The sequence below is a fragment of the Cervus canadensis genome, chromosome 4 (genome assembly GCF_019320065.1).
Source record: "Cervus canadensis isolate Bull #8, Minnesota chromosome 4, ASM1932006v1, whole genome shotgun sequence".
Classification (NCBI taxonomy): Eukaryota; Metazoa; Chordata; class Mammalia; order Artiodactyla; family Cervidae; genus Cervus; species Cervus canadensis.
In genome coordinates this window covers 97,086,511-97,114,381 of record NC_057389.1, presented here as the reverse complement: position 1 = coordinate 97,114,381, position 27,871 = coordinate 97,086,511, and the positions used below count along the sequence as shown (strand labels likewise).

Here is a 27,871-nt window from a genome sequence, read left to right as displayed (position 1 = left end):
ACAAAGAGACTGAGGTTATAAAACAAGCACTGAGTTTATTAGAACCTCATATGCATGAGAGAGCATACAAGAAGCAGTTTCTTTAGGACAGAACAAAGCAGAGCTACATACTCAGAGAAGAGTGTGGATGTCTTTGCTAGTGAGGAGTGCACCAAAGGGGTGGTTTGATCATTTATATGGGGTCAGTTTTCTTTGCTCCCTGTGGCCAGCCGCCTGGCTCACTGCCCATAACTTGTCTCCTCAAGGCCCTCCCCAGTGTGCATGGACACCTTTAACCAAGATGGGTCCCAGCACCAGGGCCTCTGGAAGGTTGGTGAAACATGTCCCAGGGTAGTGCCCCCTTCCCTTTTTGACTCCTGAGGAACTCTTCTCTTCTCTGAGCTTTTCTGCGTGTGCAGGTGGGGAGGGCTCCTTGGCTTCAAAGAATGAATGATGCGGTCATCTTTATTTTTTTACTTCAGCAGAGCTTAGTTTCTCTCTGCTCTTGCTGTTAACTTTTTCTTGATCTGTCAGTAAGAGACAAGCTCTTATTTGCTCAGCCTGACAAGCACCAGCTGCTTGGCCTGGGGCCCATCTACTTCTTACTTTAAAGGGCAAAGATCTCTTGTAAAACTTCTTCCTGCTGGACAGGAGCCACAGACCCTAGCCTAGCCTAGCAGTGCGTAAGTCCCTCACTGACTCTTCTCCAAGGACCTGTTGGGATCTGGGCTGCCCTCTACTGGAATGGGTTGAATTCCTTGAGCCGTCATGAGCTTTACTTGAAATTGTTGAAGCCTAGAAGACAAAAATGGGCTTTCCAGGTGGTGCTAGTGAAAGAACCAGCCCGCTAATGCAAGTTAGATGTAAGAGATGCCAGTTCAACCCCTGGGTCGGGAAAATCCCCTGGAGAAGGAAATGGCAACCCACTTCAGTATTCTTGCCTGGAGAATCCCATGGACAGAGGAGCCTGGCGGGCTACAGTCCATAGGGTCACACAGAGTTGGACATGACTAAAGTGGCTTAGCATGGCACAGAAGACAAAACTTAACCAAAAAGTTATACCAATGGGGTCCAAAAAGGAAAAGAACACCAATAGCCATTAAAGGGCCTTGAAAGGGAAGGAACCAGGTTAAATTTAGGAGGACTTCCTTAACTGTTGACCAGACATTGGAGGCAATATTGCTCCTGACAAAATTGTGAAGCCATTCTGCTTAAGTGTATACTTCCTTAATATTAACTTCTACCTGTCCTGTTGCATTGATCCTGGTGCAGCAGAAAGTATTCGTTATCATACAAGCTCCATCCACCGTGTTCTGCCAGAAGGTAATCAAGAGTTAGCCAAAAAAGAGAGAGGGAAAGAAAAAGAGACAGTTAGCCAAAGAAATAAGATAGGTTTTAAGTCTTGTTAAGGCTTGCCCTGTCTGTTTCATCATATGATCAAGTTGTCTGGTGAGATTTCTCAGTGTTGTTTTATGATGGGGAAAGCCTCCCCGTGGAACTACCAGTCCTATGGTCAGCCCTGCCCTTGCTAAGATCATTCCTAGTACTCTCTGGGTTTGGTGGTGAGCCAGAGTGTCCTGTTATAGATTTTTTAAAAATCTTTTACCTCTGTAGTCCCTATAGTGCACTCTCCTTTGAAATTGACATATCAATGCATATATAGGTCATAGCTTGGTTGAAAAAGGACAGGGCCTGGCCATAATTCTGTAAAATATGATGCCTTGAGTGTCCACAGAGGAAAACAAACCCTCCAAGGATGCAAACTTGAATTTCTGTCTCATGACTGTTAAGAGTGGACAATCTTGAAGGACATATCTGTTGTTAGTACTTGAACAGTTAGGGGACAGTGGACCCTTATGTTGATAATTAAGCATATAAAGCTCTGTGATATTTTAAACAAGATGTTCAGGTATGATCCTGCTGATACCATCAGAGGGTGGCACTTGATAGGCCAGAATTGCACAGGTGGGTTGAACTGGATTGACCAGGTGGATGGGACATTTTCTTCATACCACTTATATTCCCCTTCTGTTTTGTTTAGGGGTGTGGAGCCATAGTTTGAAACAGGGCACCAGTGAGTAAGGTTGTAGATTCAGTTTATCCCTATAGAAGAGGCTGGGCTTTCCTGTGGCTCAGTGGTAAAGAATCCACTTGCCAGAAGAGAGGATAAGTGAAGTGGAAGATAGAATGGTGGAATAAATGAAGCAGAGAGGAAAAAAGAATTAAAACAAATGAGAACAACCTCAGAGACCTCTGGGACAATGTTAAACTCCCCAACATTTGAATCATAGGAGTCCCAGAAGAAGACGACAAAAAGAAAGGGCATGAGAAAATACTTGAGGAGATAACAGTTGAAAACTTCCCTAAAATGGGGAAGGAAATAGCCACCCAAGTCCAAGAAACCCAGAGAGTTCCAAACAGGATAAACCCAAGGTGAAACACCCGAACAAACATATTAATCAAGGTAACAAAAATTAAGCACAAAGAGCAAGTATTAAAAGCAACAAGGGAAAAGCAACAAATAACACACAAGGGGATCCCTATTAGGACAACAGCTGATCTTTCAATAGAAACTCTTCAGGCCAGAAGGGAATGGCAGGACATAAAGTGATGAAAGAGAAAAATCTACAACCGTGATTACTTTACCCAGCAAGGATTTCATTTAGATATGAAGGAAAAATCAAAAGCTTCACAAACAAGCAAAAGCTGAGAAAATTAAGCACCACCAAACCAGCTCTTCAACAAATGCTAAAGGATCTTCTTTAGACAGGAAACACAGAAAAGGTTTATAAAAATGAACCCAAAGCAACAAAGTAAATAGTAACATATCATACTTATCAATAATTACCTTAAATGTAAGTGGGTTAAATGCTCCAACCAAAAGACAAAGACTGGCCAAATGGATACAAAAATAAGACCCCTCTATATGCTGTCTACAAGAGACCCACCTCAAACCTAGGGACACATACAGACTGAAAGTGAGGGGCTGGAAAAAGATATTTCATGCAAATGGAGACCAAAAGAAAGCAGGAGTAGCAATATGCAATACTCATATCAGATAAAATAGACTTTGAAATAAAGACCATGATAAGAGACAAAGGACACTACATAATGATCAAAGGATCAATCCTAGAAGATACAACAATTATAAATATATATGCATCCAACATAGGAGCACTGCAATATGTAAGGCAAATGCTAACAAGTATGAAAGGGGAAATTAACAGTAACACAATAATAGTGGGGGACTTTAATACCACACTCACACCTATGGATAGATCAACCAAACAGAAAATTAGCAAGGAAACACAAGCTTTAAATGATACAATAAACCAGTTAGACCTAATTGAAATCTACACAGCATTTCACCCCAAAACAATGGATTTCACCTTTTTCTCAAGTGCAACATTATCCAGAATAGATCACATCCTGGGCCATAAATCTAGCCTTGGTAAATTAAAAAAAAAAAAAAAAATTGAAATCATTTCAAGCATCTTTTCTGATGACAATAAGTAAGATTAGATGTCAACTACAGGGGGAAAAAACTATTAAAAACACAAACATATGAAGGCTAAACAACATGCTTCTAAATAACTAACAGATCATGGAAGAAATCCAAAAGGAAATAAAAATATGCATGGAAACAAATTAAAACATGACAACCCAAAACCTATGGGACTCAGTAAAAGCAGTGCTAAGGGGGAGGTTCATAGCAATACAAGCCTACCTCAAGAAACAAGAGAAACATTGCATAAACAACCTAACTTTACACCTAAAGCAACTAGAAAAATAAGAACAGAAGAACCATAAAGTTAGTAGAAAGTAAGAAAGAAGTAAAAATCAGAGCAGAAAAATGAAAAAGAATTGAAGACTATAGCAAAAATCAACAAAACTAGAAGCTAGTTCTTCATGAAGATAAAATAGACAAACCGTTAGATTCATCAAGAAAAAAAGGGAGAAGAATCAAATCAGTAAAATTAGAAATGAAAATGGAGAAATCACAACAGACAACATAGAAATAGAAAGGATCATAAGAGACTGTGAGCAATTATATGCCAATAAAATGGACAACTTGGAAGAAATTGACAAATTCTTAGAAAAATATTACCTTCCAAGACAGAACCAGGAAGAAATAGAAAATCGTAACAGACCCGTCACAAGCATGGAAATCGAAACTGTAATCAAAAATCTTTCAAAAAACAAAAGCCCAGGACCAGATGGCTTCAAAGGTGGATTCTACCAAAAATTTAGAAAAGATTTAACACATATCCTACTCAAACTCTTCCAGAAAATTGCAGAGGAAAGTAAACTCCCAAACTGATTCTAAGAGGCCATCATCACCCTAATTCCAAAACCAGACAAAGATGCCACAAAAAAAGAAAACTACAGACCAGTATCACTGATGAACATAGATGCAAAAATCCTCAACAGAATTCTAGCAAACAGAATCCAACAACATATTAAAAAGATCATACATCATGACCAAGTGGGCTTTATCCCAGGAATGCAAGGATTCTTCAATATTTGCAAATCAATCAATGTGATACACAACATTAACAAATTGAAAGATAAAAACCATATGATTACCTCAATAGATGCAGAGAAAGCCTTTGACAACATTCAACACCCATTTATGATAAAAACTCCCCAGAAAACAGGCATAGAAGAAACATACCTCAACATAATAAAAACCATATATGACAGACCCACAGCAAACATTATCCTCAATGGCGAAAAATTGAAAGCATTTCACGTAAAGTCAGGAACAAGACAAGGATGCCCACTCTCACCACTACTATTCAAAATAGTTTTGGAAGTTTTGGCCACAACAATTAGAGAAGAAAAAGAAATAAAAGGAATCCAGATTGGAAAAGAAGAAGTAAAGCTCTCACTGTTTGCAGATGATATCCTCTATCAGATCCTCTATATAGAAAACCCTAAAGATACGACCAGAAAATTACTAGAGTTAATCAATGAATATAGTAAAGTTGAAGGATATAAAATTAACATACAGAAATCCCTTGAATTCCTATACAGTAACAATGAAAAAACAGAAAGAGAAATTAGGGAAACAATCCCATTCACCACTGCAACACAAAGAATAAAATACTTGGGAATAAATTTACCTAAAGAAACAAAAGACCTATATATAGAAAACTATAAAACACTGGTGAAAGAAATCAAAGATGACAAAAATAGATGGAGAATTATACCATGCTCGTGGATCAGAAGAATCAATACAGTGAAAATGAGTATACTATCCAAAGCAATCTGTAGATTCAGCATAATCCCTATCAAGCTACCAAGAGTAATTTTCGCAGAACTAGAACAAGTTATTTCACAATTTGTATGGAAACACAAAAAACCTCAAATAGCCAAAACAATCTTGAGAAAGAAGACTGGAACTGGAGGAATCAAGCTTTCTGACTTCGGACTATACTACAAAGCCACAGTCATCAAGACAGTATGGTACTGGCACAAAGACAGAAATATAGATCAATGGAACAAAATAGAAAGCCCAGAGATAAATCCACACACCTGTGGACACTTTATCTTTAACAAAGTAGGCAAAAATATACACTGGAGAAAAGACGATCTCTTTAACAAGTGGTGCTGGGAAACCTGGTCAACCACCTATAAAAGAATGAAATTAGAACACTGTCTAACATCATACACAAAAATAAACTCAAAATGGATTAGAGTAGGACCAGAAACTATAAAACTCTTAGAGGAAAACATAGGCAGAACACTCTCTGACATAAATCACAGAAAGATTCTCTATGACCCATCTCCCAGAGTAATGGAAATAAAAACAAAAATAAACAAATGGGATCTAATTAAACTTAAAAGCTTTTGCACAACAAAGGAAACTATAAGCAAGGTGGAAAGGCAGCCTTCAGAATAGAAGAAAATAATAGCAAATGAAACAACTGATATAGAATTAATCTCCAAAATATACAAGCAACTCCTGCAGCTCAATACCAAAAAATGAACGACCCAATCAAAAAGTGGGCCAAAGAACTAAACAGGCATTTCTCCAAAGAAGACATACAGATGGCTAACAAACACATGAAAAGATGCTCAACTTCACTCATTATCAGAGAAATGCAAATCAAAACCACAATGAGGTACCATTACATGCCAGTCAGGATGGCTGCTATCCAAAAGTCTACAAGCAATAAATGCTGGAGAGGGTGTGGAGAAAAGGGAACCCTCTTACACTGTTGGTGGGAATGCAAACTAGTACAGCCAGTATGGATAACAGTGTGGAGACTCCCTAAAAAACTGGAAATCCCACTGCTGGGCATACACACCGAGGAAACCAGAATTGAAAGAGACACATGTACCCCAGTGTTCATCGCAGCACTGTTTACAATAGCCAGGACATGGAAGCAACCTACATGTCCATCGGCAGATGAATGGATAAGAAAGCTGTGGTACATGTACACAGTGGAATATTCCTCAGCTATAAAAAAAGACCACATTTGAGTCAATGAGGTGGGTGAAACTGGAGCCTATTATATAGAGTGAAGTAAGTCAGAAAGAAAAACACCAATACAGTATACTAATGCATATATATGGAGTTTAGAAAGATGGTAACGATGACCCTATAGGCGAGACAGCAAAAAAGACACAGATGTAAAGGACAGACTTTTGGACTCTGTGGGAGAAGGCAAGGGTGGGATGATTTGAGAGAATAGCGCTGAAACATGTATATTACCATATGTAAAATAGATGACCAGTGCAGGTTGATACATGAAACAGGGCACTCAAAGCTGGTGCTCTGGGACAACCCAGAGGGGTGGGGTTGGGAGGGAAGTGGGAGGGGGTTCAGGATGGAGGGACACATCACATGTACACCCATGGCTGATTCACGTTGATGTATGGCAAAACCCACCACAATACTGTAAAGTAATTAGCTTCCAATTAAAATAATTTAAAGTAAAAAGAAGCCACCCGCCAAAGCAGGAGACACAGTTTGATCCATGGTCCAAGAAAGTCCCACCTGCTGCAGAGCAGTTTCCATGCACCACAACTACTGAGCATGTGCTTTAGAGCCCAAGAACTGCAACTATTGAGCGCTTGGGCTACAACTGCTGAAGCCTGTGTGCCCCCGAGCCTGTGCTCTGCAACAAGAGAAGCCACAGCAACTAGAAGCCTGCACACCGTAACTACAGAATAACCCCTGCTCGATGCAACCAAAGGAAAGCCCACACAGCAACGAAGATCCGGCCAAAAATTAAAAAAAAAAAAGAGGCAGGATATCTGGTGCATTTATATCTTGGAGGGTTCTTGAGGCATGTGAAACAAATGCCATTTGTGGAATTTAACATAGTGTGTCCATATGGGGGATTCAGGTTAAAGAATTGGAATAGCCTCCTGGAAGGTGCACATGTGACCAGCAGAGGTTTGGGGGGGGGGGTGGTAAGTGTCCCTGATTTAGATTGTTAATTACCATTGGAATTGGCAGTTTCAGGAGGATGCAAGAGGAGGGCCAGTGGCCAGCTGGGGGTGTTGATGGCACATCCAGCATCTTTTAAATGTTCTCCTTTGGATATGATTCTGGAAATGTTGATAAGTGAGTTTTCTTGCCATTATCCTCTAGTTACAGGGACTAGTAAAGCAGACAGAGTCAATAGGGGAAGCATTTCTGTAGTGGAGTGTTTCCCTTAAACCCAGCACAGACAAAAGAGCCACTTCCCTGGCAGGGGTGGCTAAGCCAACTGGTAGAATGCAAGCAAGAGTTACAATAGCAAGTAGGAGTCCAATTCACCACATCATTTTACTTATCTGTCGCTGGTGCCTGTCTTCTGAATAGGTATCTCAGGTTTTCCACTGGCTCACAGGCGTATTGTTCGTGTTGTGACCTGTGAGATTTTTGGAGGTAAAAGCTTTAGTCTGGACAAATGTACCCAATCCCTTACAATTTGACAGCAGTGGGGGTGGGTAAAATTACGTTATAGGGGCCTTTCTACTTTGGTAATAGTTGGTCTTCAGGGGACCCCTCTTTCCAGATTTTAAGAAGAACGTGGTCCCCAGGGTTTCCTTGTGAAGGAACCACCCCTTCTGCTGTATTTCTAGTGGAGGTGGCGGTGCCTTGTTGTCATAGTCCTGGATTGCCTTCTGAGTTTGTCCTAGATTCATAATATTTCAGGCTCTGTTCACTTCCTCATCTAGCAGAATGTCAGTAGTAAGAAAAGCCTTCCCATGGGTCATTTCAAATTACTCCTGAGGGTACATGAACCCTAAGGAGTGCAATGTGAGTCTCTTGGCAGTTTTTTTTCTAAGGTTTTCTTTAAAGTATGGTTCATTTTCTCTACCTTCCCTGAAGATTGTTGTTCAGCTGCTCAGTTGTGTCTGACTCTTTGCAACCCCAAGGACTGCAGCACACCAGGCTTTCCTGTCCTTTACCATCTCCCAGAGCTTGGGGGTGCCAATAAGTGTAACTTGTAGTTTATCCCTAGGGCTATTGTGAGCCCCTGTGTGATTTTGGCTATAAAAGAGGGATAACAATCACTCATGGGGACTTTGGAAGTCCACATTGAGGAATGATGTCTTTTATTTTTGCCATGCCATGCAACTTGAGGGATCTTAGTTCCCTGAACAGGGATCGAACCCATGCCCCATGCAGTGGAAGTAGAGAGTTCTAACCACTGGACAGCCAGGAAATTCCCAGGAATTATTTCTTTTAAAAGGGATTTAGAGTTCACTAGCCTTTTCAGCAGAGAAAGCAATGGCAACCCACTCCAGTACTCTTGCCTGGAAAATCCCATGGATGGAGGAGCCTGGTAGGCTGCAGTCCATGGGGTCGCAGAGAGTCGGACATGACTGAGCGACTTCACTTTCACTTTTCACTTTCATGCATTGGAGAAGGAAATGGCAACCCACTCGTGTTCTTGCCTAGAGAATCCCAGGAACGGCAGAGCCTGGTGGGCTGCCGTCTATGGGGTCACACAGAGTCGGACACGACTGAAGTGTCTTAGCAGCAGCAGCAGCCTTTTCAGATTGGGTAGGGGAGGCATCAACCCATCCTGTGAAAGTATCAATGAACATAAGAAAATATTTATATCCTGACCGTGGGGCCATTTGGGTGATACCTAACGGCCAGTCTTCCCCTAGGTATGTTGAACTTGCCTGAATAATGAAGGGGGAATTGAATGGGCCTGCGGGTTATTATAGGCACACAGATCGTAGGCAAGGGTTACTTGTTTTACTGGTTTTTTTTTTTGAGTCCCTTCCCTGAAAAACTCTTTCAGTCAAGTCCTGTAGTGCATCCCTCCCATAGTGGGTGGCATCATGTAAACTCTTAGCAAGTTTCTACTGTTGGGCTTCAGAGATTAGGACATTGTCCCCCCTCTGTGCTTACTTTCTCCTAACTCCATTTCTCAGCTTTTTTCTTGTTCCTGTGAAGAATACTAGGGAAGGCTAGGGAGTTCGGGGGCAGAAACACTAGGGGCATAACTTGCTCAGGCTCTTAGAGTCAAGCTGCCCGTTTTGCAGTTCTGTCAGCTTTGCCATTCCCGTGGCTCACAAAAGGTCCATCCCTCTGATTACTGCAAGAGTCAGAATCAAATCTTTATGGTTTATAAAAGAATTTCCAGCAGTTAACATTTCTCTAGCTTTCCTAAGTACTAGGGCCACTGTACAGTTAATACAGCAACTCCCAATTTTTGATAGAGCCTGGTCATGGGTCATGAGACATTTGTTCTTCACCTAAAGATAGATGGCAGTGATAAGCTTCAGAAATGAGCTTAGAGTATCTTATTAATAACTCAATTAAACTTTACAACAAAGAACTATCTGGGAAGTGGTCTTAGTAAGTACAGACCTTAAAACAGAATCAGAATTTGATGTATACTGAAACAATCTTTTTCTCTCTAAAATTACCCTCGTTTTTACTAAATATAGCCAAATTATCATTTATTTGATTGCAAATTAAGTCTGATTTCAAGAAATTGACTTGGTTACTTATGTATGGTTATATAGGTTATTTTATTGGGTTGGCCAAAAAGTTTGTTTGGTTTTTCTGTACCCTCTTATGGAAAGTGGTGACAAGGGCTTATCACAGATTTTGCTGTATAGATTTGGGTGGATCCCTCCCTTTTTGAAGTCTCCTCAAAAGATTCCTAACCTGTTAGGAAGTGGCCTTCCTTATTTACCTGATAAAGCTGCTGGGAACCTCTTAGTTTCCAGTTTCTGGAGAGATCAGGTGGAGGGAAAGGCAAACTTTTCAGATCTACTCGGGTTTAACTTACCAAATCGCTGTGAATTATAATTAGCTTGACAGGAAGGGTTTCCTTATATCTGGAAAACATAGAATAAAAGCCAGTAGCATCTCAGACAAAACTGAAAAATTATAACCATATCCTTCAGTTCACTTATTTAGCAGTTTTATAAGGTCATCAAGTTTACCCAATTTAGTGGTATGATATGAAAGTTATGAGAAACCTGTACTTGTCCAAATGTTGTTTCTGTGAATCTTCTTGAAGATGAAGCATTTTTGCAAAGCATCAGCTTAACTGTCTATGAATGACAAAAGACTTAAAAAGCACAGTTGAACATCTGATAACAATGTAATTGACAAACAAACTTGGTTATAGTAACTAGAAATTATGACTGATAATATTTTTATCAGGACATACCAGATTTTTAAGAATTTCATATAATTTCTAGTGTGTCTATATCAATATCATTTACCCATATTATGCAACCTAAGAGTATTTAGTACTCATTTGACAATGTTTCCCATGTAATTTAATATACCAAATGAACCCAGTTGGTTTAGGATCTCTCTTTGGGATGCTTCAGCTGGAGGTCAAAATAATTTAAATTAGCATTTGATATTTGAAAGGTGGCAAAAAATACTAAAAAGTCATATAGGCCAAGTCACACTTGGTCATATAGGCCCACAGGTCCCTGTGAAGCAATACTTATTCATTTAACCAAAGTGACAATAAAAGATTTCAAAGGGCAAATAAGTAACAGCTTAAAATGTAAAAGCAAGGAAGTCTGCACAATCTGTTAGTAAAAGCAGCATTCCAAGAAAACTTTGTTCTCTTAAGACAAAGAAACAAAATCCAGTCCTATGCCAGTCTACTCTTAATCCATTTACTTAGTTAAAATTGAATCCAATCTTAAAAAAATCCTGACCACGTGCAAAACTCTTTTCCCAATGTTCCTTTTCTAGAAACTTCTCCAACTTTCTGTATCCTATATTATTCTGTCCCTCATTTTTTTTGGTCATTTAGAAACAACCAGCTCTAGGACAAAACCACTTTTTTATCTTCTAACAAAATGCTTATACCTTCATTTACTGAAAACATGTTTCCTATTTTCCTTGCATACTGAAATGTTTTCCTCATAATTCTAATCTTAGAGCATTAATCTCTAGCAAAAACTAAGAAGCAAGTAATTGTAAACTGTCATATCAGCACTTTATGATAGGAATATCCCATAACCTCTAGAAACATGCATCTTCCCAAAGCATTCTTTCTTTCCTCAACATGGTACAAGATATGTGTCTAATAAACCCAACATCTGTACTTTCCCTCTTGTAAGAGAAAAATAGGTAAATTTAGACCTGTTTAGCAATTAGTGTTCCAATATTTTATCTTATTTGAAATGCCATGAATACTCAATGAGTTCCTATCATTTAACTTAATTCAGTGTCAAGTTACCAAGATTTAGAGAAACTATTTTAGATGGACATTTTCAAAACTTATTATTCCTATGTGTGTGTTTGTGCTTAGTCACGTCTGACTCTTTGTGACCCCATGGACTGTAGCCTGCCAGGCTCCGCTGTCCATTCTCCAGGCAAGAGTACTAGAGTGGGTTGCCATTTCCTTTTCCAGGGGATCTTCCTGACCCAGGGATCAAACTTGTGTCTCTTGCATCTCCTGTATTGGCAGGCGGGTTCTTTACCACTAGCGCCACCTGGGAAGCCCCAATTATTCCTATAGAGTTTACCAAAAAGCTGTTATCTCAGTTACATTTACTTAAAAGTTTAATTATATCAGGTTATTTTCCTTATTGACAAATTTTATAACAGAAGCAATATGCAGTTATTGACTTTCAGTAACCCTAGGAACAATAAAAGTATTTTACTTAATGTTGATGACTCTAAAGACAGGTTTGTATTAATTAAACCTACAAGCTTAAGCCAACTTTATTCTAGATAGTAATTCAATATTGACTGTTTCCCAGGTCACATGAACCTGAAATGTAGTCTGGTGAATTTCCTTTGTATTGCTTAGAATTTATATAAATGCTTAATTTACTTTAAGCTAACTAACTACTCATTTACATGTTAATTATTTAACATGTTAAATTTACAAGTTAATTTTTTACAAGTTAACTTGTAAAAGTTACAAGTTAATTTCTAACTTAAAAATTTACAAGTTAGTGTTTACATTTACAAGTTAATTTTTACATAATGAGACACAGCACTGAAGACCATACAGTTTTCTGGCTTGAGTTTTAAAAGGCTTCTTTTCTTTTCCTCCTCAGTCTGGGGGCTACAGATTTTGGATCAGATAGTTCCTGAAAGCCTAGGCATAACAGTTACATTTTAAAGACTGGGCAGAGAAATGCAAGCTCCTTCCCCCTGCTCCCTGTTCTTTAAAGTCCTACTAAGTAACCTAAGGCTGGAGTCTCAGGCAATGTGGGCTGTGTTTGTATTTTAAGGCTTAAGTGCTTAACCCATAGGCACAATGAGGTGGAGACTTGCAGGAGTGGTTGGACAGACAAAACCACATAAAACAGAGATCCTGATACATTCACTGACTAAGAGTCAGCATGTATCAATGACAGAAACCTAAAGACACAAACAAGAAAGGAAGACATGGTATTATTGCAAGGTGGCCTCTGGAGGACTTTGCCCAGTCCAACTCCTTTCTCAACTAGCCCTTCTGCCAGCTGGACCACAAAACAGAAAAGTGTGGGGTTCATGAAAACAGGTGAGCAACAAGGAGTCTCCAAGGTGAAAAGGATGGGCGTGTAGGTAAGAGAACCAAGGGAGAGGTAAAGGGAGGCAGGACTGAAAAGACTGAAAAAGAGAAAGAGATTGCCCGTCTTACCCACCTTCTGTGGATGTCTGTTCAGGCACCAGACTTTGTGCTTCCAGAATGGGCCAGTGAAGGAGGTAACACCCTGTCCACTGCCCACTAGGTCATCAGGCCTGAAACCAGCCAACTGTAAGTCATCTGTGGGACTCCAACCCACAGGTGGGACCCTCACCTGCACATATATCAGTATATAGAAATAAAATCCCTTATGATTATACAGTGGAAGTGACAAATAGATTCAAGGGATTAGATCTGATAAACAGAGTGCCTGAAGAACTATGGACGGAGGTTCGTGACACTGTATAGGAGGCAGTGATCAAGACCATCCCCAAGAAAAAGAAATGCAAAAATGCTGTCCGATGAGGCCTTACAAATAGCCGAGAAAAGAAAAGACATGAAAGCCAAAGGAGAAAAGGAAAGATATACTCATTTGAATGCAGAGTTCCAAAGAATAGCCTTTCCTCAGTGATCAGTGCAAAGAAATAGAGGAAAATAATAGAATGGGAAAGACTAGAGATCTCTTCAAGAACATTAGAGACACCAAGTGAACATTTCATGCAAAGATGAGCTCAATAAAGTACAGAAATGGTATGGACCTAACAGAAGCAGAAGATACTAAGAAGAGGTAGCAAGAATACACAGAAGAACTGTACAAAAAAGATCTTCATTACCCAGATAATCATGATGGTGTGGTCACTCACCTTGAGCCAGACATCCTGGAATGTGAAGTCAAACAAGCCTTACGAAGCATCACTACAAACAAAGCTAGTGGAGGTGATGGAATTCCAGTTGAGCTATTTCATATCCTGAAAGATGATGCTGTGAAAGTGCTACAGTCAATATGCCAGCAAATCTGGAAAACTCAGCAGTGGCCACAGGACTGGAAAAGGTCAGTTTTCATTACAATCCCAAAGAAAGGCAATGCCAAAGAATGTTCAAACTACGGCACAATTGCACTTATCTCACACGCTAGCAAAGTAATGCTCAAAATTCTCCAAGCCAGGCTTCAGCAATACGTGAACTGTGAACTTCCAGATGTTCAAGCTGGATTTAGAAAAGGCAGAGGAACCGGAGATCAAATTGCCAACATCCACTGGATTATCAAAAAAGCAAGAGAGTTCCAGAAAAACATCTATTTCTGCTTTATTGACTATGCCAAAGCCTTTGACTGTGTAGATCACAATAAACTGTGGAAAATTCTGAAAGAGGTGGGAATATCAGACCACCTGGCCTGCCTCTTGAGAAATCTGTATGCAGGTCAGGAAGCAACAGTTAGAACTGGACATGGAACAACAGACTGGTTTCAAATAGGAAAAGGAGTATGTCAAGGCTGTATATTGTCACCCTGCTTATTTAACTTATATACAGAGTACATCATGAGAAATGCTAGGCTGGAAAAAGCACAAGCTGGAATCAAGACTTCTGGGAGAAAAACCAATAACGTCAGATATGCAGATAACACCACCCTCATGGCAGAAAGTGAAGAACTAAAGAGCTTCTTGATGAAAGTGAAAGAGGAGAGTGAAAAAGTTGGCTTAAAGCTCAACATTCAGAAAACTAAGATCATGGCATCTGGTCCCATCACTTCATGGCAAATAGATGGGGAAAGAGTGGAAACAGTGTCAGACTTTATTTTTCTGGGCTCCAAAATCACTGCAGATGGTGATTAGCCATGAAACTAAAAGATGTTTACTCCTTGGAAGGAAAGTTATGACCAGCCTAGACAGCATATTAAAAAGCAGAGAAATTACTTTGCCAACAAAGGTCCATCTAGTCAAGGCTATGGTTTTTCCAGTAGTCATGTGTGGATGTGAGAGTTGGACTATAAAGAAAGCTGAGGGCAGAAGAATTGATGCTTTTGAACTGTGGTGTTGGAGAAGACTCTTGAGAGTCCCTTGGACTGCAAGGAGATCCAACCAGTCCATCCTCAAGATCAGTCCTGGGTGTTCATTGGAAGGACTGATGCTGAAGCTGAAACTCCAATACTTTGGCCACCTGATGCAAAGAGCTGACTCATTTGAAAAGACCCTGATGCTGAGAAAGATTAAGGGCAGGAGGAGAAGGGAACGACAGAGGATGAGATGGTTGGACGGCATCACCAACTCAATGGACATGGGTTTGGGTGGACTCCGGGAGTTGGTGATGGACAGAGAGTCCTGGCATGCTGTGGTTCATGGGGTTGCAAAGAGTCAGACATGACTGAGTGAACTGAACTGAACTGAACTAGCATCCGGTCCCATCCCTTCATGACACATAGATGGGGAAACCATGGAAACAGTGACAGACTTTATTTTTTGGGGCTCCAAAATCACTGAAGATGGTGATTGCAGCCATGAAATTAAAAGACGCTTGCTCCTTCGAAGAAAAGTTACAACCAACCTAGGCAGCGTATTAAAGAGCAGAGACATTACTTTGCCAACAAAGGTCTGTCTAGTCAAAGCTATGGTTTTTCCAGTGGTCATGTATGGATGTGAGAGTTGGACTATAAAGAAAGCTGAGCATGGAAGAACTGATGCTTTTGAACTGTGGTGTTGGAGAAGACTCTTGAGAGTCCCTTGGACTGCAAGGAGATCCAACCAGTCCATCCTAAAGGAGATCAGTCCTGGGTGTTCACTGGAAGGACTGATGCTGAAGCTGAAACTCTAATACTTTGGCCATGTAATGCAAAGAACTGACTCATTAGAAAAGGCCCTGATGCTGGGAAAGATTGAGGGCAGGAGAAGAAGGGGATGACAGAGGATCAGATGGTTGATGACATCACCAACTTGATGGACATGAGTTTGAGTAAGCCCTAGGAGTTGGTAATGGACAGGGAAGCCTGGTGTGCTACAGTCCATGGGGTCACAAAGGAGAAATCTGATGATTTAGCCTATTCCGTCCCAACCAGACTTCTTGGCAGCAGGAAAATAAAGGTGAGAATATTAGGATTATCAGGCTTCTGGCCTCAACTGGATATGAGGTTTGAACGTCTGTTGCTCTCATAAATCTCCTGTCAGCTACAGCCTGCTAGACAAAGATCTGCAAGGTGTGAGGCAAGCCTCTCCATCTCTGTCTACCATCAAGGTGAGCCATTGATGGCCAGAAGGAGCAGGTCTTACAAACTGAGAGGAGTGACAGTGTAGCTGTGTGATGTCCACTCCCTCAGAAGGACAGGACAGAAGCAGGAGAAGGCAGAGAGGATGGAGAGAGGAGAAGCAGAGAGATAGCAGGGGAGAAAGGGGGCAAAGGGGGAGGGGAAAGCAGTGAGAGTGAAAGGATAAAGGGGCAGAAGGCAGCGTTGCTGGAAAGCGGGTGCTGAGACCCTCAGGGGCCAGGAAGGCAGACTCATCTAGGGTGGTGCTGCTGCAACGGGAGGTGCAGGGGGCTGCTGCACGCAAAGGATGCTGCATTTGGTGGCCCTGGAGGTGCCCAGATCCTCTACCGGGAAGGGGAGAGCGTCCCTTTGCAGAGTATGTTACTGATAAAGGTTCCTGGGCTCCTTAATTAATAGAAATTGGTAAGAGGTGAGACAAGAAATTTTGGTAAGGCTTTACTGGGACTCCTGTTGCAGCAGGAGGGTGCAAAAACAAGTAAGAGGTTCCCTTGCCGGGTCCCTGATGGCGAGGGGTAAGCTGGTTCGTTCTGTGGGCTGGGGTCGGGGTGGGTGAGGGTTCAGGCCTGAAGCGTGGCTTAGGTGGTCTGCCCACCGTCTTGATGGTGCCAAGTGCAGGGTGCATGTGCAGTTCCCTGCTTCTGCCCCTGCCTCAGAAGAGGCAGTTGGGTTTTTGGTCTTTTTGTGTCTTGTTCATGATGTGCCCAATCATCTATGCACGTCAGGTTGTTTTCAGTCTCTTATGGTTCCCTCTCTATCTTGTTACTCTGTCCAGGGGCAAGCACTGAAGCAAACGGTCCCTGGTTTCAGGCCCCAGCCTGTCTCAACCTCATTTCCTTATTCATTCACAGCAAATGTCCTAAGCGTCTACCCCGTGCCAGATCTTGCTTGAGTTTCTGGAGACACAGACACACTTTGAGCTAGTCCCGCCCGGCCACAGTCCTGTCTGTGGCCGCTGCGCTCACTGCTGGGGAGGGAAGGTCTGTGGGGCTCAGAGAGCTTATAATGTGGGGAATGACCACAGAAGGAGAGAGGGCCTCCCTGGGAAAGTGGGATTAGCTGTATGACCCAGGGGAGAGGAGCAGTTCTCAGGAAAGGATTGATCCGCGTAAGCGATCAATGCCAGTCCGGTGCAGCTCAGTGAGCGAGGTCTGGGACAGACGGGGGCAGGGCACAGTGCTAGGATATAGCACAGTTTGTCAGGGATTTGTGTTTGTACCCTTGAAACTGTGGGATCTGTCCAAAGCAGGAAAAGGAACGGGGGCTGTGGTGGGAGTGACAGTCTTATTTGCATTTTGAAATGATCACCGTGGCAGGCATGGAGAAGGAACTGAAGACTTAGAGAGGAAGCAGAAAGACCAGCCAGGGCCTGGGGTAGGGAAAGGGGTCCAGAGCGTGCCACTGTGGCATACAAGTTATTTTGAACTGAAGACACTGGAGAATATAAGCCCCCCATCCCCCCGGAATTCCCTTATCTGTCTAAAAGCAGAGCCTCCCAAAAGAATTCCAGTGTCTTAAATCCCCTCACTAGGAGCAATGAGAGGAAGATCTGTAATAGGGAAGAACATATGTGACTTCATATTAGATCTGTTTCTTTTACCTTTAGAATACTTTTAGAATATCTTTTTATTAATAACTCAAATAGGATACCTTTGTATTCTATTTGAGTTAAAAATATTGCAGATAGCCTGAATACAGCCTGTATACAGGCTAGCCCATTATCAAGGCTCTGACCTTTAAGGATATAACACTTTTCCATTCATATAAAAAGTCGCAAACAGGGATGTCCCTGGTGGTCCAGTGGTTAAGAATCCACCTTCCAATTCGGGGGATGTGGGTTCGATGCCTGGTCTGGGAACGAAGATCCCACATGCTGCAGAGCAGCTAATGTGTCACGTCCACGACTAGAGAGAAGCCAGAGTGCTGCAGCTGAGACCCAACACAGCCACAAATAAATAAAAATTAAAAAAAAAAAAAAAAGTCGCAAACAGAGAGTAACATTTGTCTTGTTGGAGCTTTACAGGAACACTGTGATCTGACTTATGTGGACCAAGAAGTTTGCAACAACCAACCACGCCCCTCCCTCATCTTGCCTTTAAAAATGCTTTGCTCAAACTCTTTGGGAAGTTCCAGGTTTGAGGGGCATGAGCCACCCTTTATCCTTATTGACACTGCAATAAACCTTTCTTGGCTTCAAACTCCAATGTTTTGGCTTGTGTGGCCTCACTGAATCAGGCACACAAACTTGCTCTTCAGTAACAGATTGACTCTTTTCACCTGATAACCCAAAGAGACATTGCCACAAACTTCTAAATAGTCTCCTAAGGACCTAAGGAAGGAGACAGAAGGGTCCCTGGGGTAGACAGGTGGTGTTTGTCAAGTGGAGTAAAACTGAAGCTTTTTCTCACCCACACACTCCAAGGACAAAGCTAGTGGCGAAAGCTGAGCTCTGCTAAAGTGAAGAGGTGAGGTACCAAGTCCTGAGGTCAAGGAAGACCTCCCTGTCTGCATGCGCTCGGGAAGGCTTCTTGAGGGCCGAAAAGTGAGGGGCTCACTCCACAGTAACTGTGGACATGCATGCACCCATTGGCCTCTGTGGCGGGATCCATCTTGGAAACAAGTTGGGCGCGTATCTTGGGAAAGGTCCTAGGGCAGTCAGGTGTGAAGGAAGAAATGATAAAGGTCAAAGGTAAACAAACACCCAGAAGGACTGTCCTGTGTTTAAGGGATTTAAATCCCCTTTTTACTGCGCTCCTCACTTAGGACGCCCACACCCTCCACTGGCTATACATCTCGGCCTAGCTTCTGACACTGCGGTCCTCCCCATTAGAGAGGATGCCCATATCCTGTCTCTGGGTGCCTATGTCTGCCTTGCTTCTCTTAACCACATCGTCTGTCTGTGTGCTCTCCATACATTGTGCTGTGTCCCTAATAATAAACTTTGAGTCTGTTTTTACAGTTTTTGCCTCCTTGAAACATTCTTGCTTTCAGATGAGAGGGAAGAGCCAGGGAACTTTGCTTCTAGCCTCTTATCCCCTGGTGGTCTAGTGACTAAGATTCCAAGTTTTCATCCAGGCTTTGTTGTTGTTCAGTCGCTCAGTCGTGTCTGACTCTTTGTGACTGCAGCACACCAGGCTTCCCTGTCCTTCACCATCTCCCAGAGTTTGCCCAAACTCATGTCCATTGAGTCGGTGATGCCATCCAACCATCTCATCCTCTGTCATCCCCTTCTCCTCCTGCTCTCAATTTTTCCCAGCATCAGGGTCTTTTTCAATGAGTCAGCTCTTTACATCAGATGGCCAAAGTATTGGACCTTCAGCTTCAGCATCAGTCCTTCGAATGAATATCCAGGCTACTTAAGTTTAATTCCTGGACAGGAAACTTAAGATCTCTCTTTAGGACTGTTCACTGCTCTCCCTCTGAGATCAGATCCATTTATCTTTCTTAAAAGTCATGTGTTTTCCATGTAAGTACCTTTCTCCCCCTCTCTCCTTTGCTCCCCCATTAAATTGATATAGAAGCCCCCGGTTCTAATACATGAATAAAAATATTTTCTTGCTAATCTATCTCTTGTTGGTTTAATTCAGGCCTCTGTGGTTTAATTTGGTTTTAAATTAGTAGTACTAATTTAAATTACTACTTTAAATTACTGAATTTAAAGTACTGAATCTGGTTTTGGTAAGCAGTACTTGGTTTGGTAAAGTACTGAAGACTGGTTTGGGTAAGCAGATTATGTCTCTAAAAGAATTACTTTTAGTTCAGAGCAGAATGTTGTCCCATCCACTGTGATACAAATCCTTGGATGCATGAGATGGGTGCTCAGGGCTGGTGCACTGGGAAGACCCAGAGGGATCGGATGGGGAGGGAGGCAGGAGGGGGGATTGGGATGGGGAACACATGTAAATCCATGGCTGATTCATGTCAATGTATGGCAAAATCCACTACAATATTGTAAAGTAATTAGCCTCCAACTAATAAAAATAAATGAAAAAAAAAAAGAAAAAGAATAACCACCTGAACATTGCAGGCTTTCCGGAAAAGGGAAAGGGTTTTAGAAGCTCTGGTTTTAGAATTCTCTGGCCTGTAAGGAACATGGCTCTTCTGTCTCGGGTCCTTGGCCAGAGCTAATCACATGGTCTGACCTCAAGGGAGCAGGTGAGTTAATGTATATAAAACATTCAGCTGTCATTTTTTGAAAGGCTGATGACCAATTGTAGATTATGCTGCAAGGGATGATGTCATGAAAGTGTGTATGCCAGAAGAAGGGTTTAAAGGTATTGGTCTATGTGGACATTAATCTTTTTGAACACTTGCTAAGAAATGGCCAGAAGGGAAGAGGAGTTTGACATGTTAGGACGTTAAAAAAAAGGTGGATTTAAGAACTAAACCATTACATGACTCTTCCAAAAAGCAGAAAACCATTCAAAAGTGACCCAAAATGATTTTGATGTCAAATACAGCAGATTGTACTAAAGCCCATCAGACTTGAAGGAAATGTTTCAAATTCTATATTTAAGGGGGGTGGTGGGAGGGAAAAGGCAAGTAAAGACTGAAAAAGTTTAGTAGCAGTATCAGTAAATCATGTTTTCATATGAGATTTATAGTCATGGAGAGAATAAAGTTCTATCTCCTTGCCTGGGTTTTATATTGAATGCATTGGTCCATAAAGGATTTGTATCACGGTGGATGGGACAACATTCTGCTCTGAACTAAAAGTAATTCTTTTAGAGACATAATCTGCTTACCCAAACCAGTCTTTGATTCATTTTACTTTCAATAAAGCATGAAAGTGAAGAACTGGCAAAAAAAAAAAAAAAACTCCAGAATGCTTCCCAGCATAAGAGGAGCACTATGAGAGTGTTGTTACTTTTATTTTCCGGGAGCACAGTCAATAGGATGTGGCCACGCCATCACGGCCATAGCTGACCCTCCACATCTCTGGTCTGCTCTGTGGTGACCCTCACTGCCATTGGGAACCCTGTGACAGGCATGGAGTGGGAGGCGGTGGTTCTGTACTTTTGGATACACTGACCAAGACCAAAGTCAGGACTTGGCTGGTGGTACCGTGGATAAGAATCTGCCTGCTAATGCAGGGGACATGGGTTCAATCCCCAGGAAGGTGTCAAATGCCGAGGAGTGACTGAGCCCACACACAGCTACTGAGCCACAACTACTGAACCTATGTGCTGCAACTACTGCAACAACTAGTTCGCCTGCCTAGAGCCTGTGCTGAGACAAGAGAAGCCACCGCAATGAGAAGCCTGAGCACCGCAACGAGAGAAAGCTCGCGCAAAGCAAGGAAGTCCCAGCACAGACAAAAATAAATTTAAAGAGAAGAAAAAAGACCAGCGTCTGGTGTAAGCCATCTCATGAGCCAGCACTAGGCCTGCAGGGACCCAGAGGCTCTCAGGTGACTCCAGTGGGCATGTCCATGCCCATCCCTGACCCAGGGGGCTACAGATGCTGTCTGGCTAAGCTTGGGTCATGTGCATATTCCACCCTATCCCCAATGATAGGGGAGAAACGAATCCTCAAAGGAAAGTTTCCATCCAGAAAAGGGACAGAAATTTTTTTTTTTTTAATGTTTTACATATTTTATTCTGACATCATATCTTTAAAAAAACAAAGAGATGAAAACATTTGCACTTATCAATGCCATTTTCTTTAGATGTGGTTTGACTTCTTCCTTCAGGCTCTAAGGGACAGAAATTGAACAGGTGAGGGTGAGACAGGATGAGACCTGGGACCCTTTCCAGCAGTGCCTGCACTCAAACATCTCCTCCAGCAACAGACTACCAAGAAACTATAAGGGACTGGAAGTAACTGCATGCATGCACGATTGGGGCCAATTATGAGCAACAGGATACAAAAAAAAGCCAAAACCCAGCTGTCGCTTCTAAGGTGCCTGGAGCAAAAGTTGGGTATCACATGATCCCTGCACATGGGAGCAGCAGAGTAGGCAGACAGATAAGCCACCCTTCCAGGGTGGACCCACCAACCCTCTCCACCCTCATCCCATGTTAAGTGTCGGTTGGGTGTACTCTCCTTTGGCTCTTGTCTTCTATCAGAGATTTGGAATGGTGGGCCATGTGTAGCTGAAACAGCTTTAAGCTGGCAGCATTTGTAAGGACAAACTAGTTAACAGCTCAAGCTGGAAGCAGGCAGCAGGCTCCCAAGGAGCAAGGGCAGGTCAACCCAATGTCGTTTAGTCACTAAGTTGTGCCCAACTCTTTGTGACCCCAAGGACTGTAGCCCACCAGGCTCCTCTGTCCATGGGAGTTCAAGCAAGAATATTGGAGTGGGTTGCCATTTTCTTCTCTAGCGCATCTTCCTGACCCAGGGATTAAACCTGTGGCTCCTGCTTGGCAGGTAGATTCTTCAACACTGAACCAAAAAGAAAACATGAAGTCACCCACAAGCTGCCCCTATTGCACTCGCTTGCGTTTTTATACTTTCTGTCTCCTTCCCCTGGAACCTGATTCATTACACCCTATGCAAATAGGGGATGGTACCAGCATTTGCCTGATTGCTTACGCCCAAGACCAGAGGTTCTCACTCAGGTCCTGGACTGCCCCCTTCATGGGCCTTTTTTTTTTTTTTTCCTTCTCCCTCTGCCTGGTTCCACCATTTTGGACTCTTTATTTTTTCCTGCTATTCTAGCTACCTGACATAAGAAACCAGTTCCGACGGCCTTCTCGGTGGGCCTTTTACCAATTTCTATTGATTAAAGAGTCCACAAGCCCAGGTGTTAACACAGGGACTGGGGAATGCAAAATCCGAGGGTGGAGAGGGGATTTAGCCCCCTTTTCTTGCCAGAAGTCTCTTCTAAGGCAAACAGCCCCTTCTCCAGAACTGCGTGGGCGGGGGAGGTGTTGGCGGCGGTGGTGGTGGAGAGGGAGGCGCCCTTCTCTGACGCTGTGACCCGTGCGCTGTGATTTCTCGCCACCTGACACGCCTTTAGCCAGGGCACAGTGGCTGCCATCCTGCCAACTTTGGCATGACCTCCAGGGAAATCAGGCTTTGTGCCTCTCCTGTCCTCCCCTCTCTCCTTAGCTCAGGGCCTGCCACACAATAGCTCCTGGGCGCCAGGCAGAGCGGGATACTGAGCACCCAGCATCAGGGCCCGCCAAGGCCACCGCACGCCCTTCTCTTGTCCAGTCGCTTGCGTGAAGCCCAGGCACACACTTTCCGCCCCGAGACAGAGCGACTGGAACCCCGCTGCCCACCTCGGCTCGCGGCACCTTTTCAAGGGCTGGTCTGGCGGCTGCAGCGCGATGCGGCCCTCACCGGAAGGGGGCGTCCGAGACCCCGTTTTACCGAAGGTCGAAGGAGATGCAGCGCCATCCCAGCTCCAGAGTCAGGGTTACACGATAAAAGGCACGCGCTACGTCCAACACTCGACCCCACAAATGCTACCCGAGCTCCCCCAAAGTGCAGGCGCTGGGACCCAGGCTGAACAAAAGGGGTGCCCTGCGCCAGGAGCAGAGGGCCCCCAAGGCCTTGGGGGTAGCTAGCTGCTACCAAGAGGCAGCGGCTGGTGGGAAGCCTGGCAGGAGGGCGGGACTTCAGAGCACAAGAGAACGCCACATAATTTTTCCAGAAGGTTTTCGAAGGGAGCCGGGAAGAGGAGGGACACTGACCGGACCCTGACAAGCAGCGGCCGTCCGTTCCACGTGATCCTAAACTCCCAACCCGGTCAGGAAAGCGCCTCTCCCCGTCCCCGCCCCTCCCGCGGCTCGGCCGGAGAGGCGCTCCTGAGAGACTGCGGCCCCCAGTCCAGCTGGGACCCCCGGCACCACCTGCTCCTCCTCCCCCTCTGCCTGGAGCGGCTGTCCCCCAGCCCGGAAGGCCTAGGCACCTGCGTGGGTCTCCGCCTGGGACACCAGATCCCGTCAAGGGTCGCCCCACCATTTCAGGTTCCGCTCCCCCACACCTCCTGACTCCTGCCTTGATTCTCCCCGCCTTCGGCAGTCAAGCTGGTCCTTTCCTTCGGAGGGGCGCCCGGGGGTAGGTCTCCAGTGGGGGCTGGAAAGGCCCGCGAGGGGCGGGGCCCTCGGATCCCAACCGCGACCCTCCTCCGAGCGCCCCGCCCACCCTCCGGCCTGGGGCAGGATCCACGTCACTTCGTCCAGCGTTTTAGGGCACCTGCGACCCTGCGGCCGACTACACCACTTCTGACCCGCGGGCCTGCCGCATAGAGCGAGGTGTTCGCTCCCTGTCACTGCGGGAAAACCGAAGCCCCTGTCGGCTTTTCAGGCCGGCAGTGACCCCGCCCGGCACCGGCAGTCCAAGGACACGGACTGGAGAAGGGTCTGGCTGGCGGATGCCGCTTGGGGTCGGCTCCAGCCCCCAGGGGCCCGCTGTCCCCGTCTAGTGACCCCGCAGCCCGAGTTCCGGCCGCACCCGTTCCGGTGCTGTTCCCGGCAGGCGCGCTGGGCCTGGGTCTCAGCGGGAAAGGCCCCTGGCGCCGCCCCCCGGCCTCCCCGGCTTCTGCGTAGGTGAGCGCTGTCTCCACGGCCCCTGCGCAACGTCCCACTCCGCGCGCGCCGCCCCCACGACCCCCACGACCCCCACAGGGCCTGACGGCCCCCAGCTCCCGTCTAGTGCGAGCACCCCAGCCAGAAGGGAGCCAACAGCCAGGCAGGAGGGCCCCGGGGGCTCCCAAGGCCCACAGCTTGGCATCACCTAACTCTCCAATCAGGTCTCCTCCGTAGCTTCATCTCCTTCCCCCAGGGCCACTGACTTTATGAGCTCCTTTTCTTTCAGAAGCTACCCTCCTGCCCCCATGATTCCCTGCGGGCTGAGCTGTGCGCTTTTGCCAGAGGGCTAAAAAGGGGGTGATACCCAATGCCTGGGGATTTTCCCGAGGGTGTGGTCAGGGAAGGCCCTACTGAGGTGACATTTAGAGTGGGAGATTACAGTGGGAGGCAGTGGGGAAAGCGGTCTAGGAAAGGGGAGGAGCCAGGAAAAAGTCACCAGGTGGAACGATTTGGAAGGGAGAGGGTGTGTCCCTTCCTTGTTAGGGAGAGGAAGAGAACAGCAGACAGGTCCTAGGGCCCTGTGGCCTGGAGGCACCCTACTCATCACACCGTTTTCTCATGGAGAAACGAACTCAAACCTTGGGCCTAATGTTGGGGTGGGGAAAGCTTGATTTCCTGTAATCTTCCATATAAATGATGGCCCAGAGCAGCTCAGTCTGAGTCTTGCAGTGGGTTTGTTTCTGGCTGCCCCACCACACACGTCTAAGCTTGGCTCCACCTGGCAAAGGAAATAAAGGAAACTTAAGGAATCGATTGCTGAGGAATGGGATTGAGACAGGTTGGGTGGGACCTGGGAACTTCTGCTGCAGTGCTGCAATGTTTGCACCTGGACACACTTCTCAAGCAACAAAATACAAAGAAACTATCATTGTTTAGTTGCTAAGTCACGTCTGACTCTGCCACTGCATGGACTCCACCAGGCGCCTCTGTCCATGGGATTTCCCAGGTAGGAATACTAGAGTAGTTTGCTATTTCCTTCTCCAGGAGATCTTTCCAACCCAGGGATCAAACCCGGGTCTTCTGCTTGGCAGGCAGATTCTTTACCACTGAACCACCAGGGATGCCCACAAAGAAATTCTTAAGGGACTAAAATAGCTATGTGCATACAGTAATTGGGGCAAATTATAGACAAAAAAGGTACAAAAAGGCTAAAAAAGCCAACTGCCACTTCTGAAGAGCCAGCAGAAACACAGTTATTGCACATGCCCCCTCTCCTGCATTCAACACCACCTAAGGGGTGGGCAAACCACCCAAGCCACCCCTCCAGTCAGGCCCCCTGGATACACCGCATACCCTCACCCCCATATAAGGAACAAACTCATGGTCCCCCACTCCATCAGGGAGAGAGCTAGCAAGGAACCTGTTCTTTGTTTTCCCTCCCCTCTGCTGCAGCAGGGGCCCCAGTAGAGCCTCCTCCTTGGATCATGGGGACAGATTCTGGTTGCCAGCTCTCTACCACCCTGGCATCTACTTGCTCTTTTGGCCCCGGGGCCTGAAGAGACCCATGCAACAGTTCCCCACCTTGATTGCCTGCCCGATAAGATGTCATTGAGGTGGGTGGCAGCAAGGGGGCTGGGGATCCCCTTGTTATGACGGCTGGTCATGGGATGCTGACTCACTGCCGGCCAGACCACCTGACCACAAGCGCAGGCGGAGAGGGCCCTGCCAGGGAGTTCCCCGGCTGTCGCCTTGTTTACCTCCACAAGCCTTGGGGGAGGGCCGGGGGAGTGAGGGCAGGGCTCAGGAGTGAGGCATGCTGGGAAGGCCAGAAGCCCGGCTCCCCAGCGTGGGAGGGGAGGTCTGCCTGCTTCCCAGGGCCCCACTGGGCTCCCACCCACTTTCTCCCTGAGCTTTCCATTCGTCCCTGCAAAACCACCACTGTCTCAAACAGCCAAAAGGCCAGAAAGCAGATGTCTTTCTAGGGGCAGCCTCTGTCTCAGCCGCCCTGGTTTAAACACAGAGGCTGTGCCTGGAGTCCTTCCTGAAATCTGAGGATCCTTAGAACCACAGGGCTTTGGTGGTGAACCCCTCACACTGTCGGCTGGGGACGATGAAGCTCTGGCAGGGGGTCATGAAACCAGCTCTTGCCTTGCTCAGGGCTGAATGGCTCGCAAGCTGCTGAGTCACACAGGGGCACCTGTGGGCCACTACAGCCTCCACCCAGCACTGCTCCCACTTTGCCCCTTGACGATCTGTAGGGCAGTAGGCAGAGAGGGTCCTTTCCCAGGCTCAAAGTAGGGATGCTGGGAGAAGCCTGAGAACAGACTGTCCTCTCTAGAGGGTTCTGGACAGCGGTTCAAAGCCTGCCTACTCTGGAGCTCTCTGGGAAGGACAAGCCACCCCTGTGAACAGGTTACGGTTGTGCTTCCACAGCATGGCACCCTTGCCTCTGACTGGCCAAATCCAACTGACCTTCCTGTCGTCTCCAGGTTTCCCATTCCTTTAAGTTTTACCTGCTTCTACAAACCCCACCATGAAAAAACATGAATGTGACTCAGCAGGTTTGATTTTCTACTCACAGAACCATACCTGGGAGGGTTCATGGTGACATACCTTCCCGACTACCTTCTCCTCAAACACTCATCCCAACCCCTTCCCCCAGGCTGTTTGAACAGGTCACTTTTGTCACATAAAGCTGGAGATGCCCAGCACAAGAAGGAGGTAGGCTGTTGATCTGCCTATTGGGCTGCCCATGAGGCCCTTGGGTACCACCTGATGACACATGGGTGTCCAGGCACCAACGGCGAGTCTTTTAGGGAACATTGAACACTTGGTGGCTCCTGAGGCTCCAGGAAGCCTTGGCAACCCCTCCGAGTCAGGTGGGGATGGGAATATTTTGTGCTGTCCTGGCACCTCTCAACCCTACCCTCTGTCAAACTGGGAGCTCCTCTGCTGCCTGCGCTTCAGTTGGGAGGGTCTGTCCCTCCACTCAGTAAGGGGCTGTCATGGAGGATACTGGGGATGGTGGAGTGGGCTGCCACCTGAGAAGCTGATGGCTTCAAAGGGAGGGGCTTCTGACAAGAGTGGCAAGGTCAGGACAGCACCTCTGGAGCCAATTTGTTCTAGATGGCGGTGCCCGCTGAGCGCCTAGCAGCTTCCTGGCTTCGGGCTTCTGTCGCCCACCTTCCTGCTGCACTGGGCATCTCCAGGCCGCCTGGGTTCTGCTTTGCTGCGTCACAGCCAGGACCAGACCTGGG

The 27,871-nt window shown here is 45.3% G+C and overlaps 1 protein-coding gene and 1 long non-coding RNA gene across 4 annotated transcripts in view; one reads left to right on the top strand and one right to left on the bottom strand.

The window, feature by feature from the left end:
* The window catches only part of SQSTM1 (sequestosome 1), a 72,055-nt gene that overhangs the window by 32,955 nt on the left and 11,229 nt on the right, over positions 1-27,871 (top strand). The window lies entirely within an intron of this gene.
* On the bottom strand, positions 16-27,758 carry LOC122440586. Of its 3 annotated transcripts, XR_006269130.1 has the most exons (5): positions 23,993-24,343; positions 10,236-10,284; positions 7,436-7,847; positions 1,224-1,292; positions 16-774 (listed from the first exon to the last, which is right to left on the bottom strand). It is a non-coding gene; the product is annotated as an uncharacterized LOC122440586 (long non-coding RNA). The 3 variants fall into 3 exon arrangements; XR_006269129.1 differs by lacking the exon at positions 23,993-24,343 and adding an exon at positions 26,196-27,758 and having other exon boundaries at positions 16-1,292; XR_006269128.1 differs by having other exon boundaries at positions 16-1,292.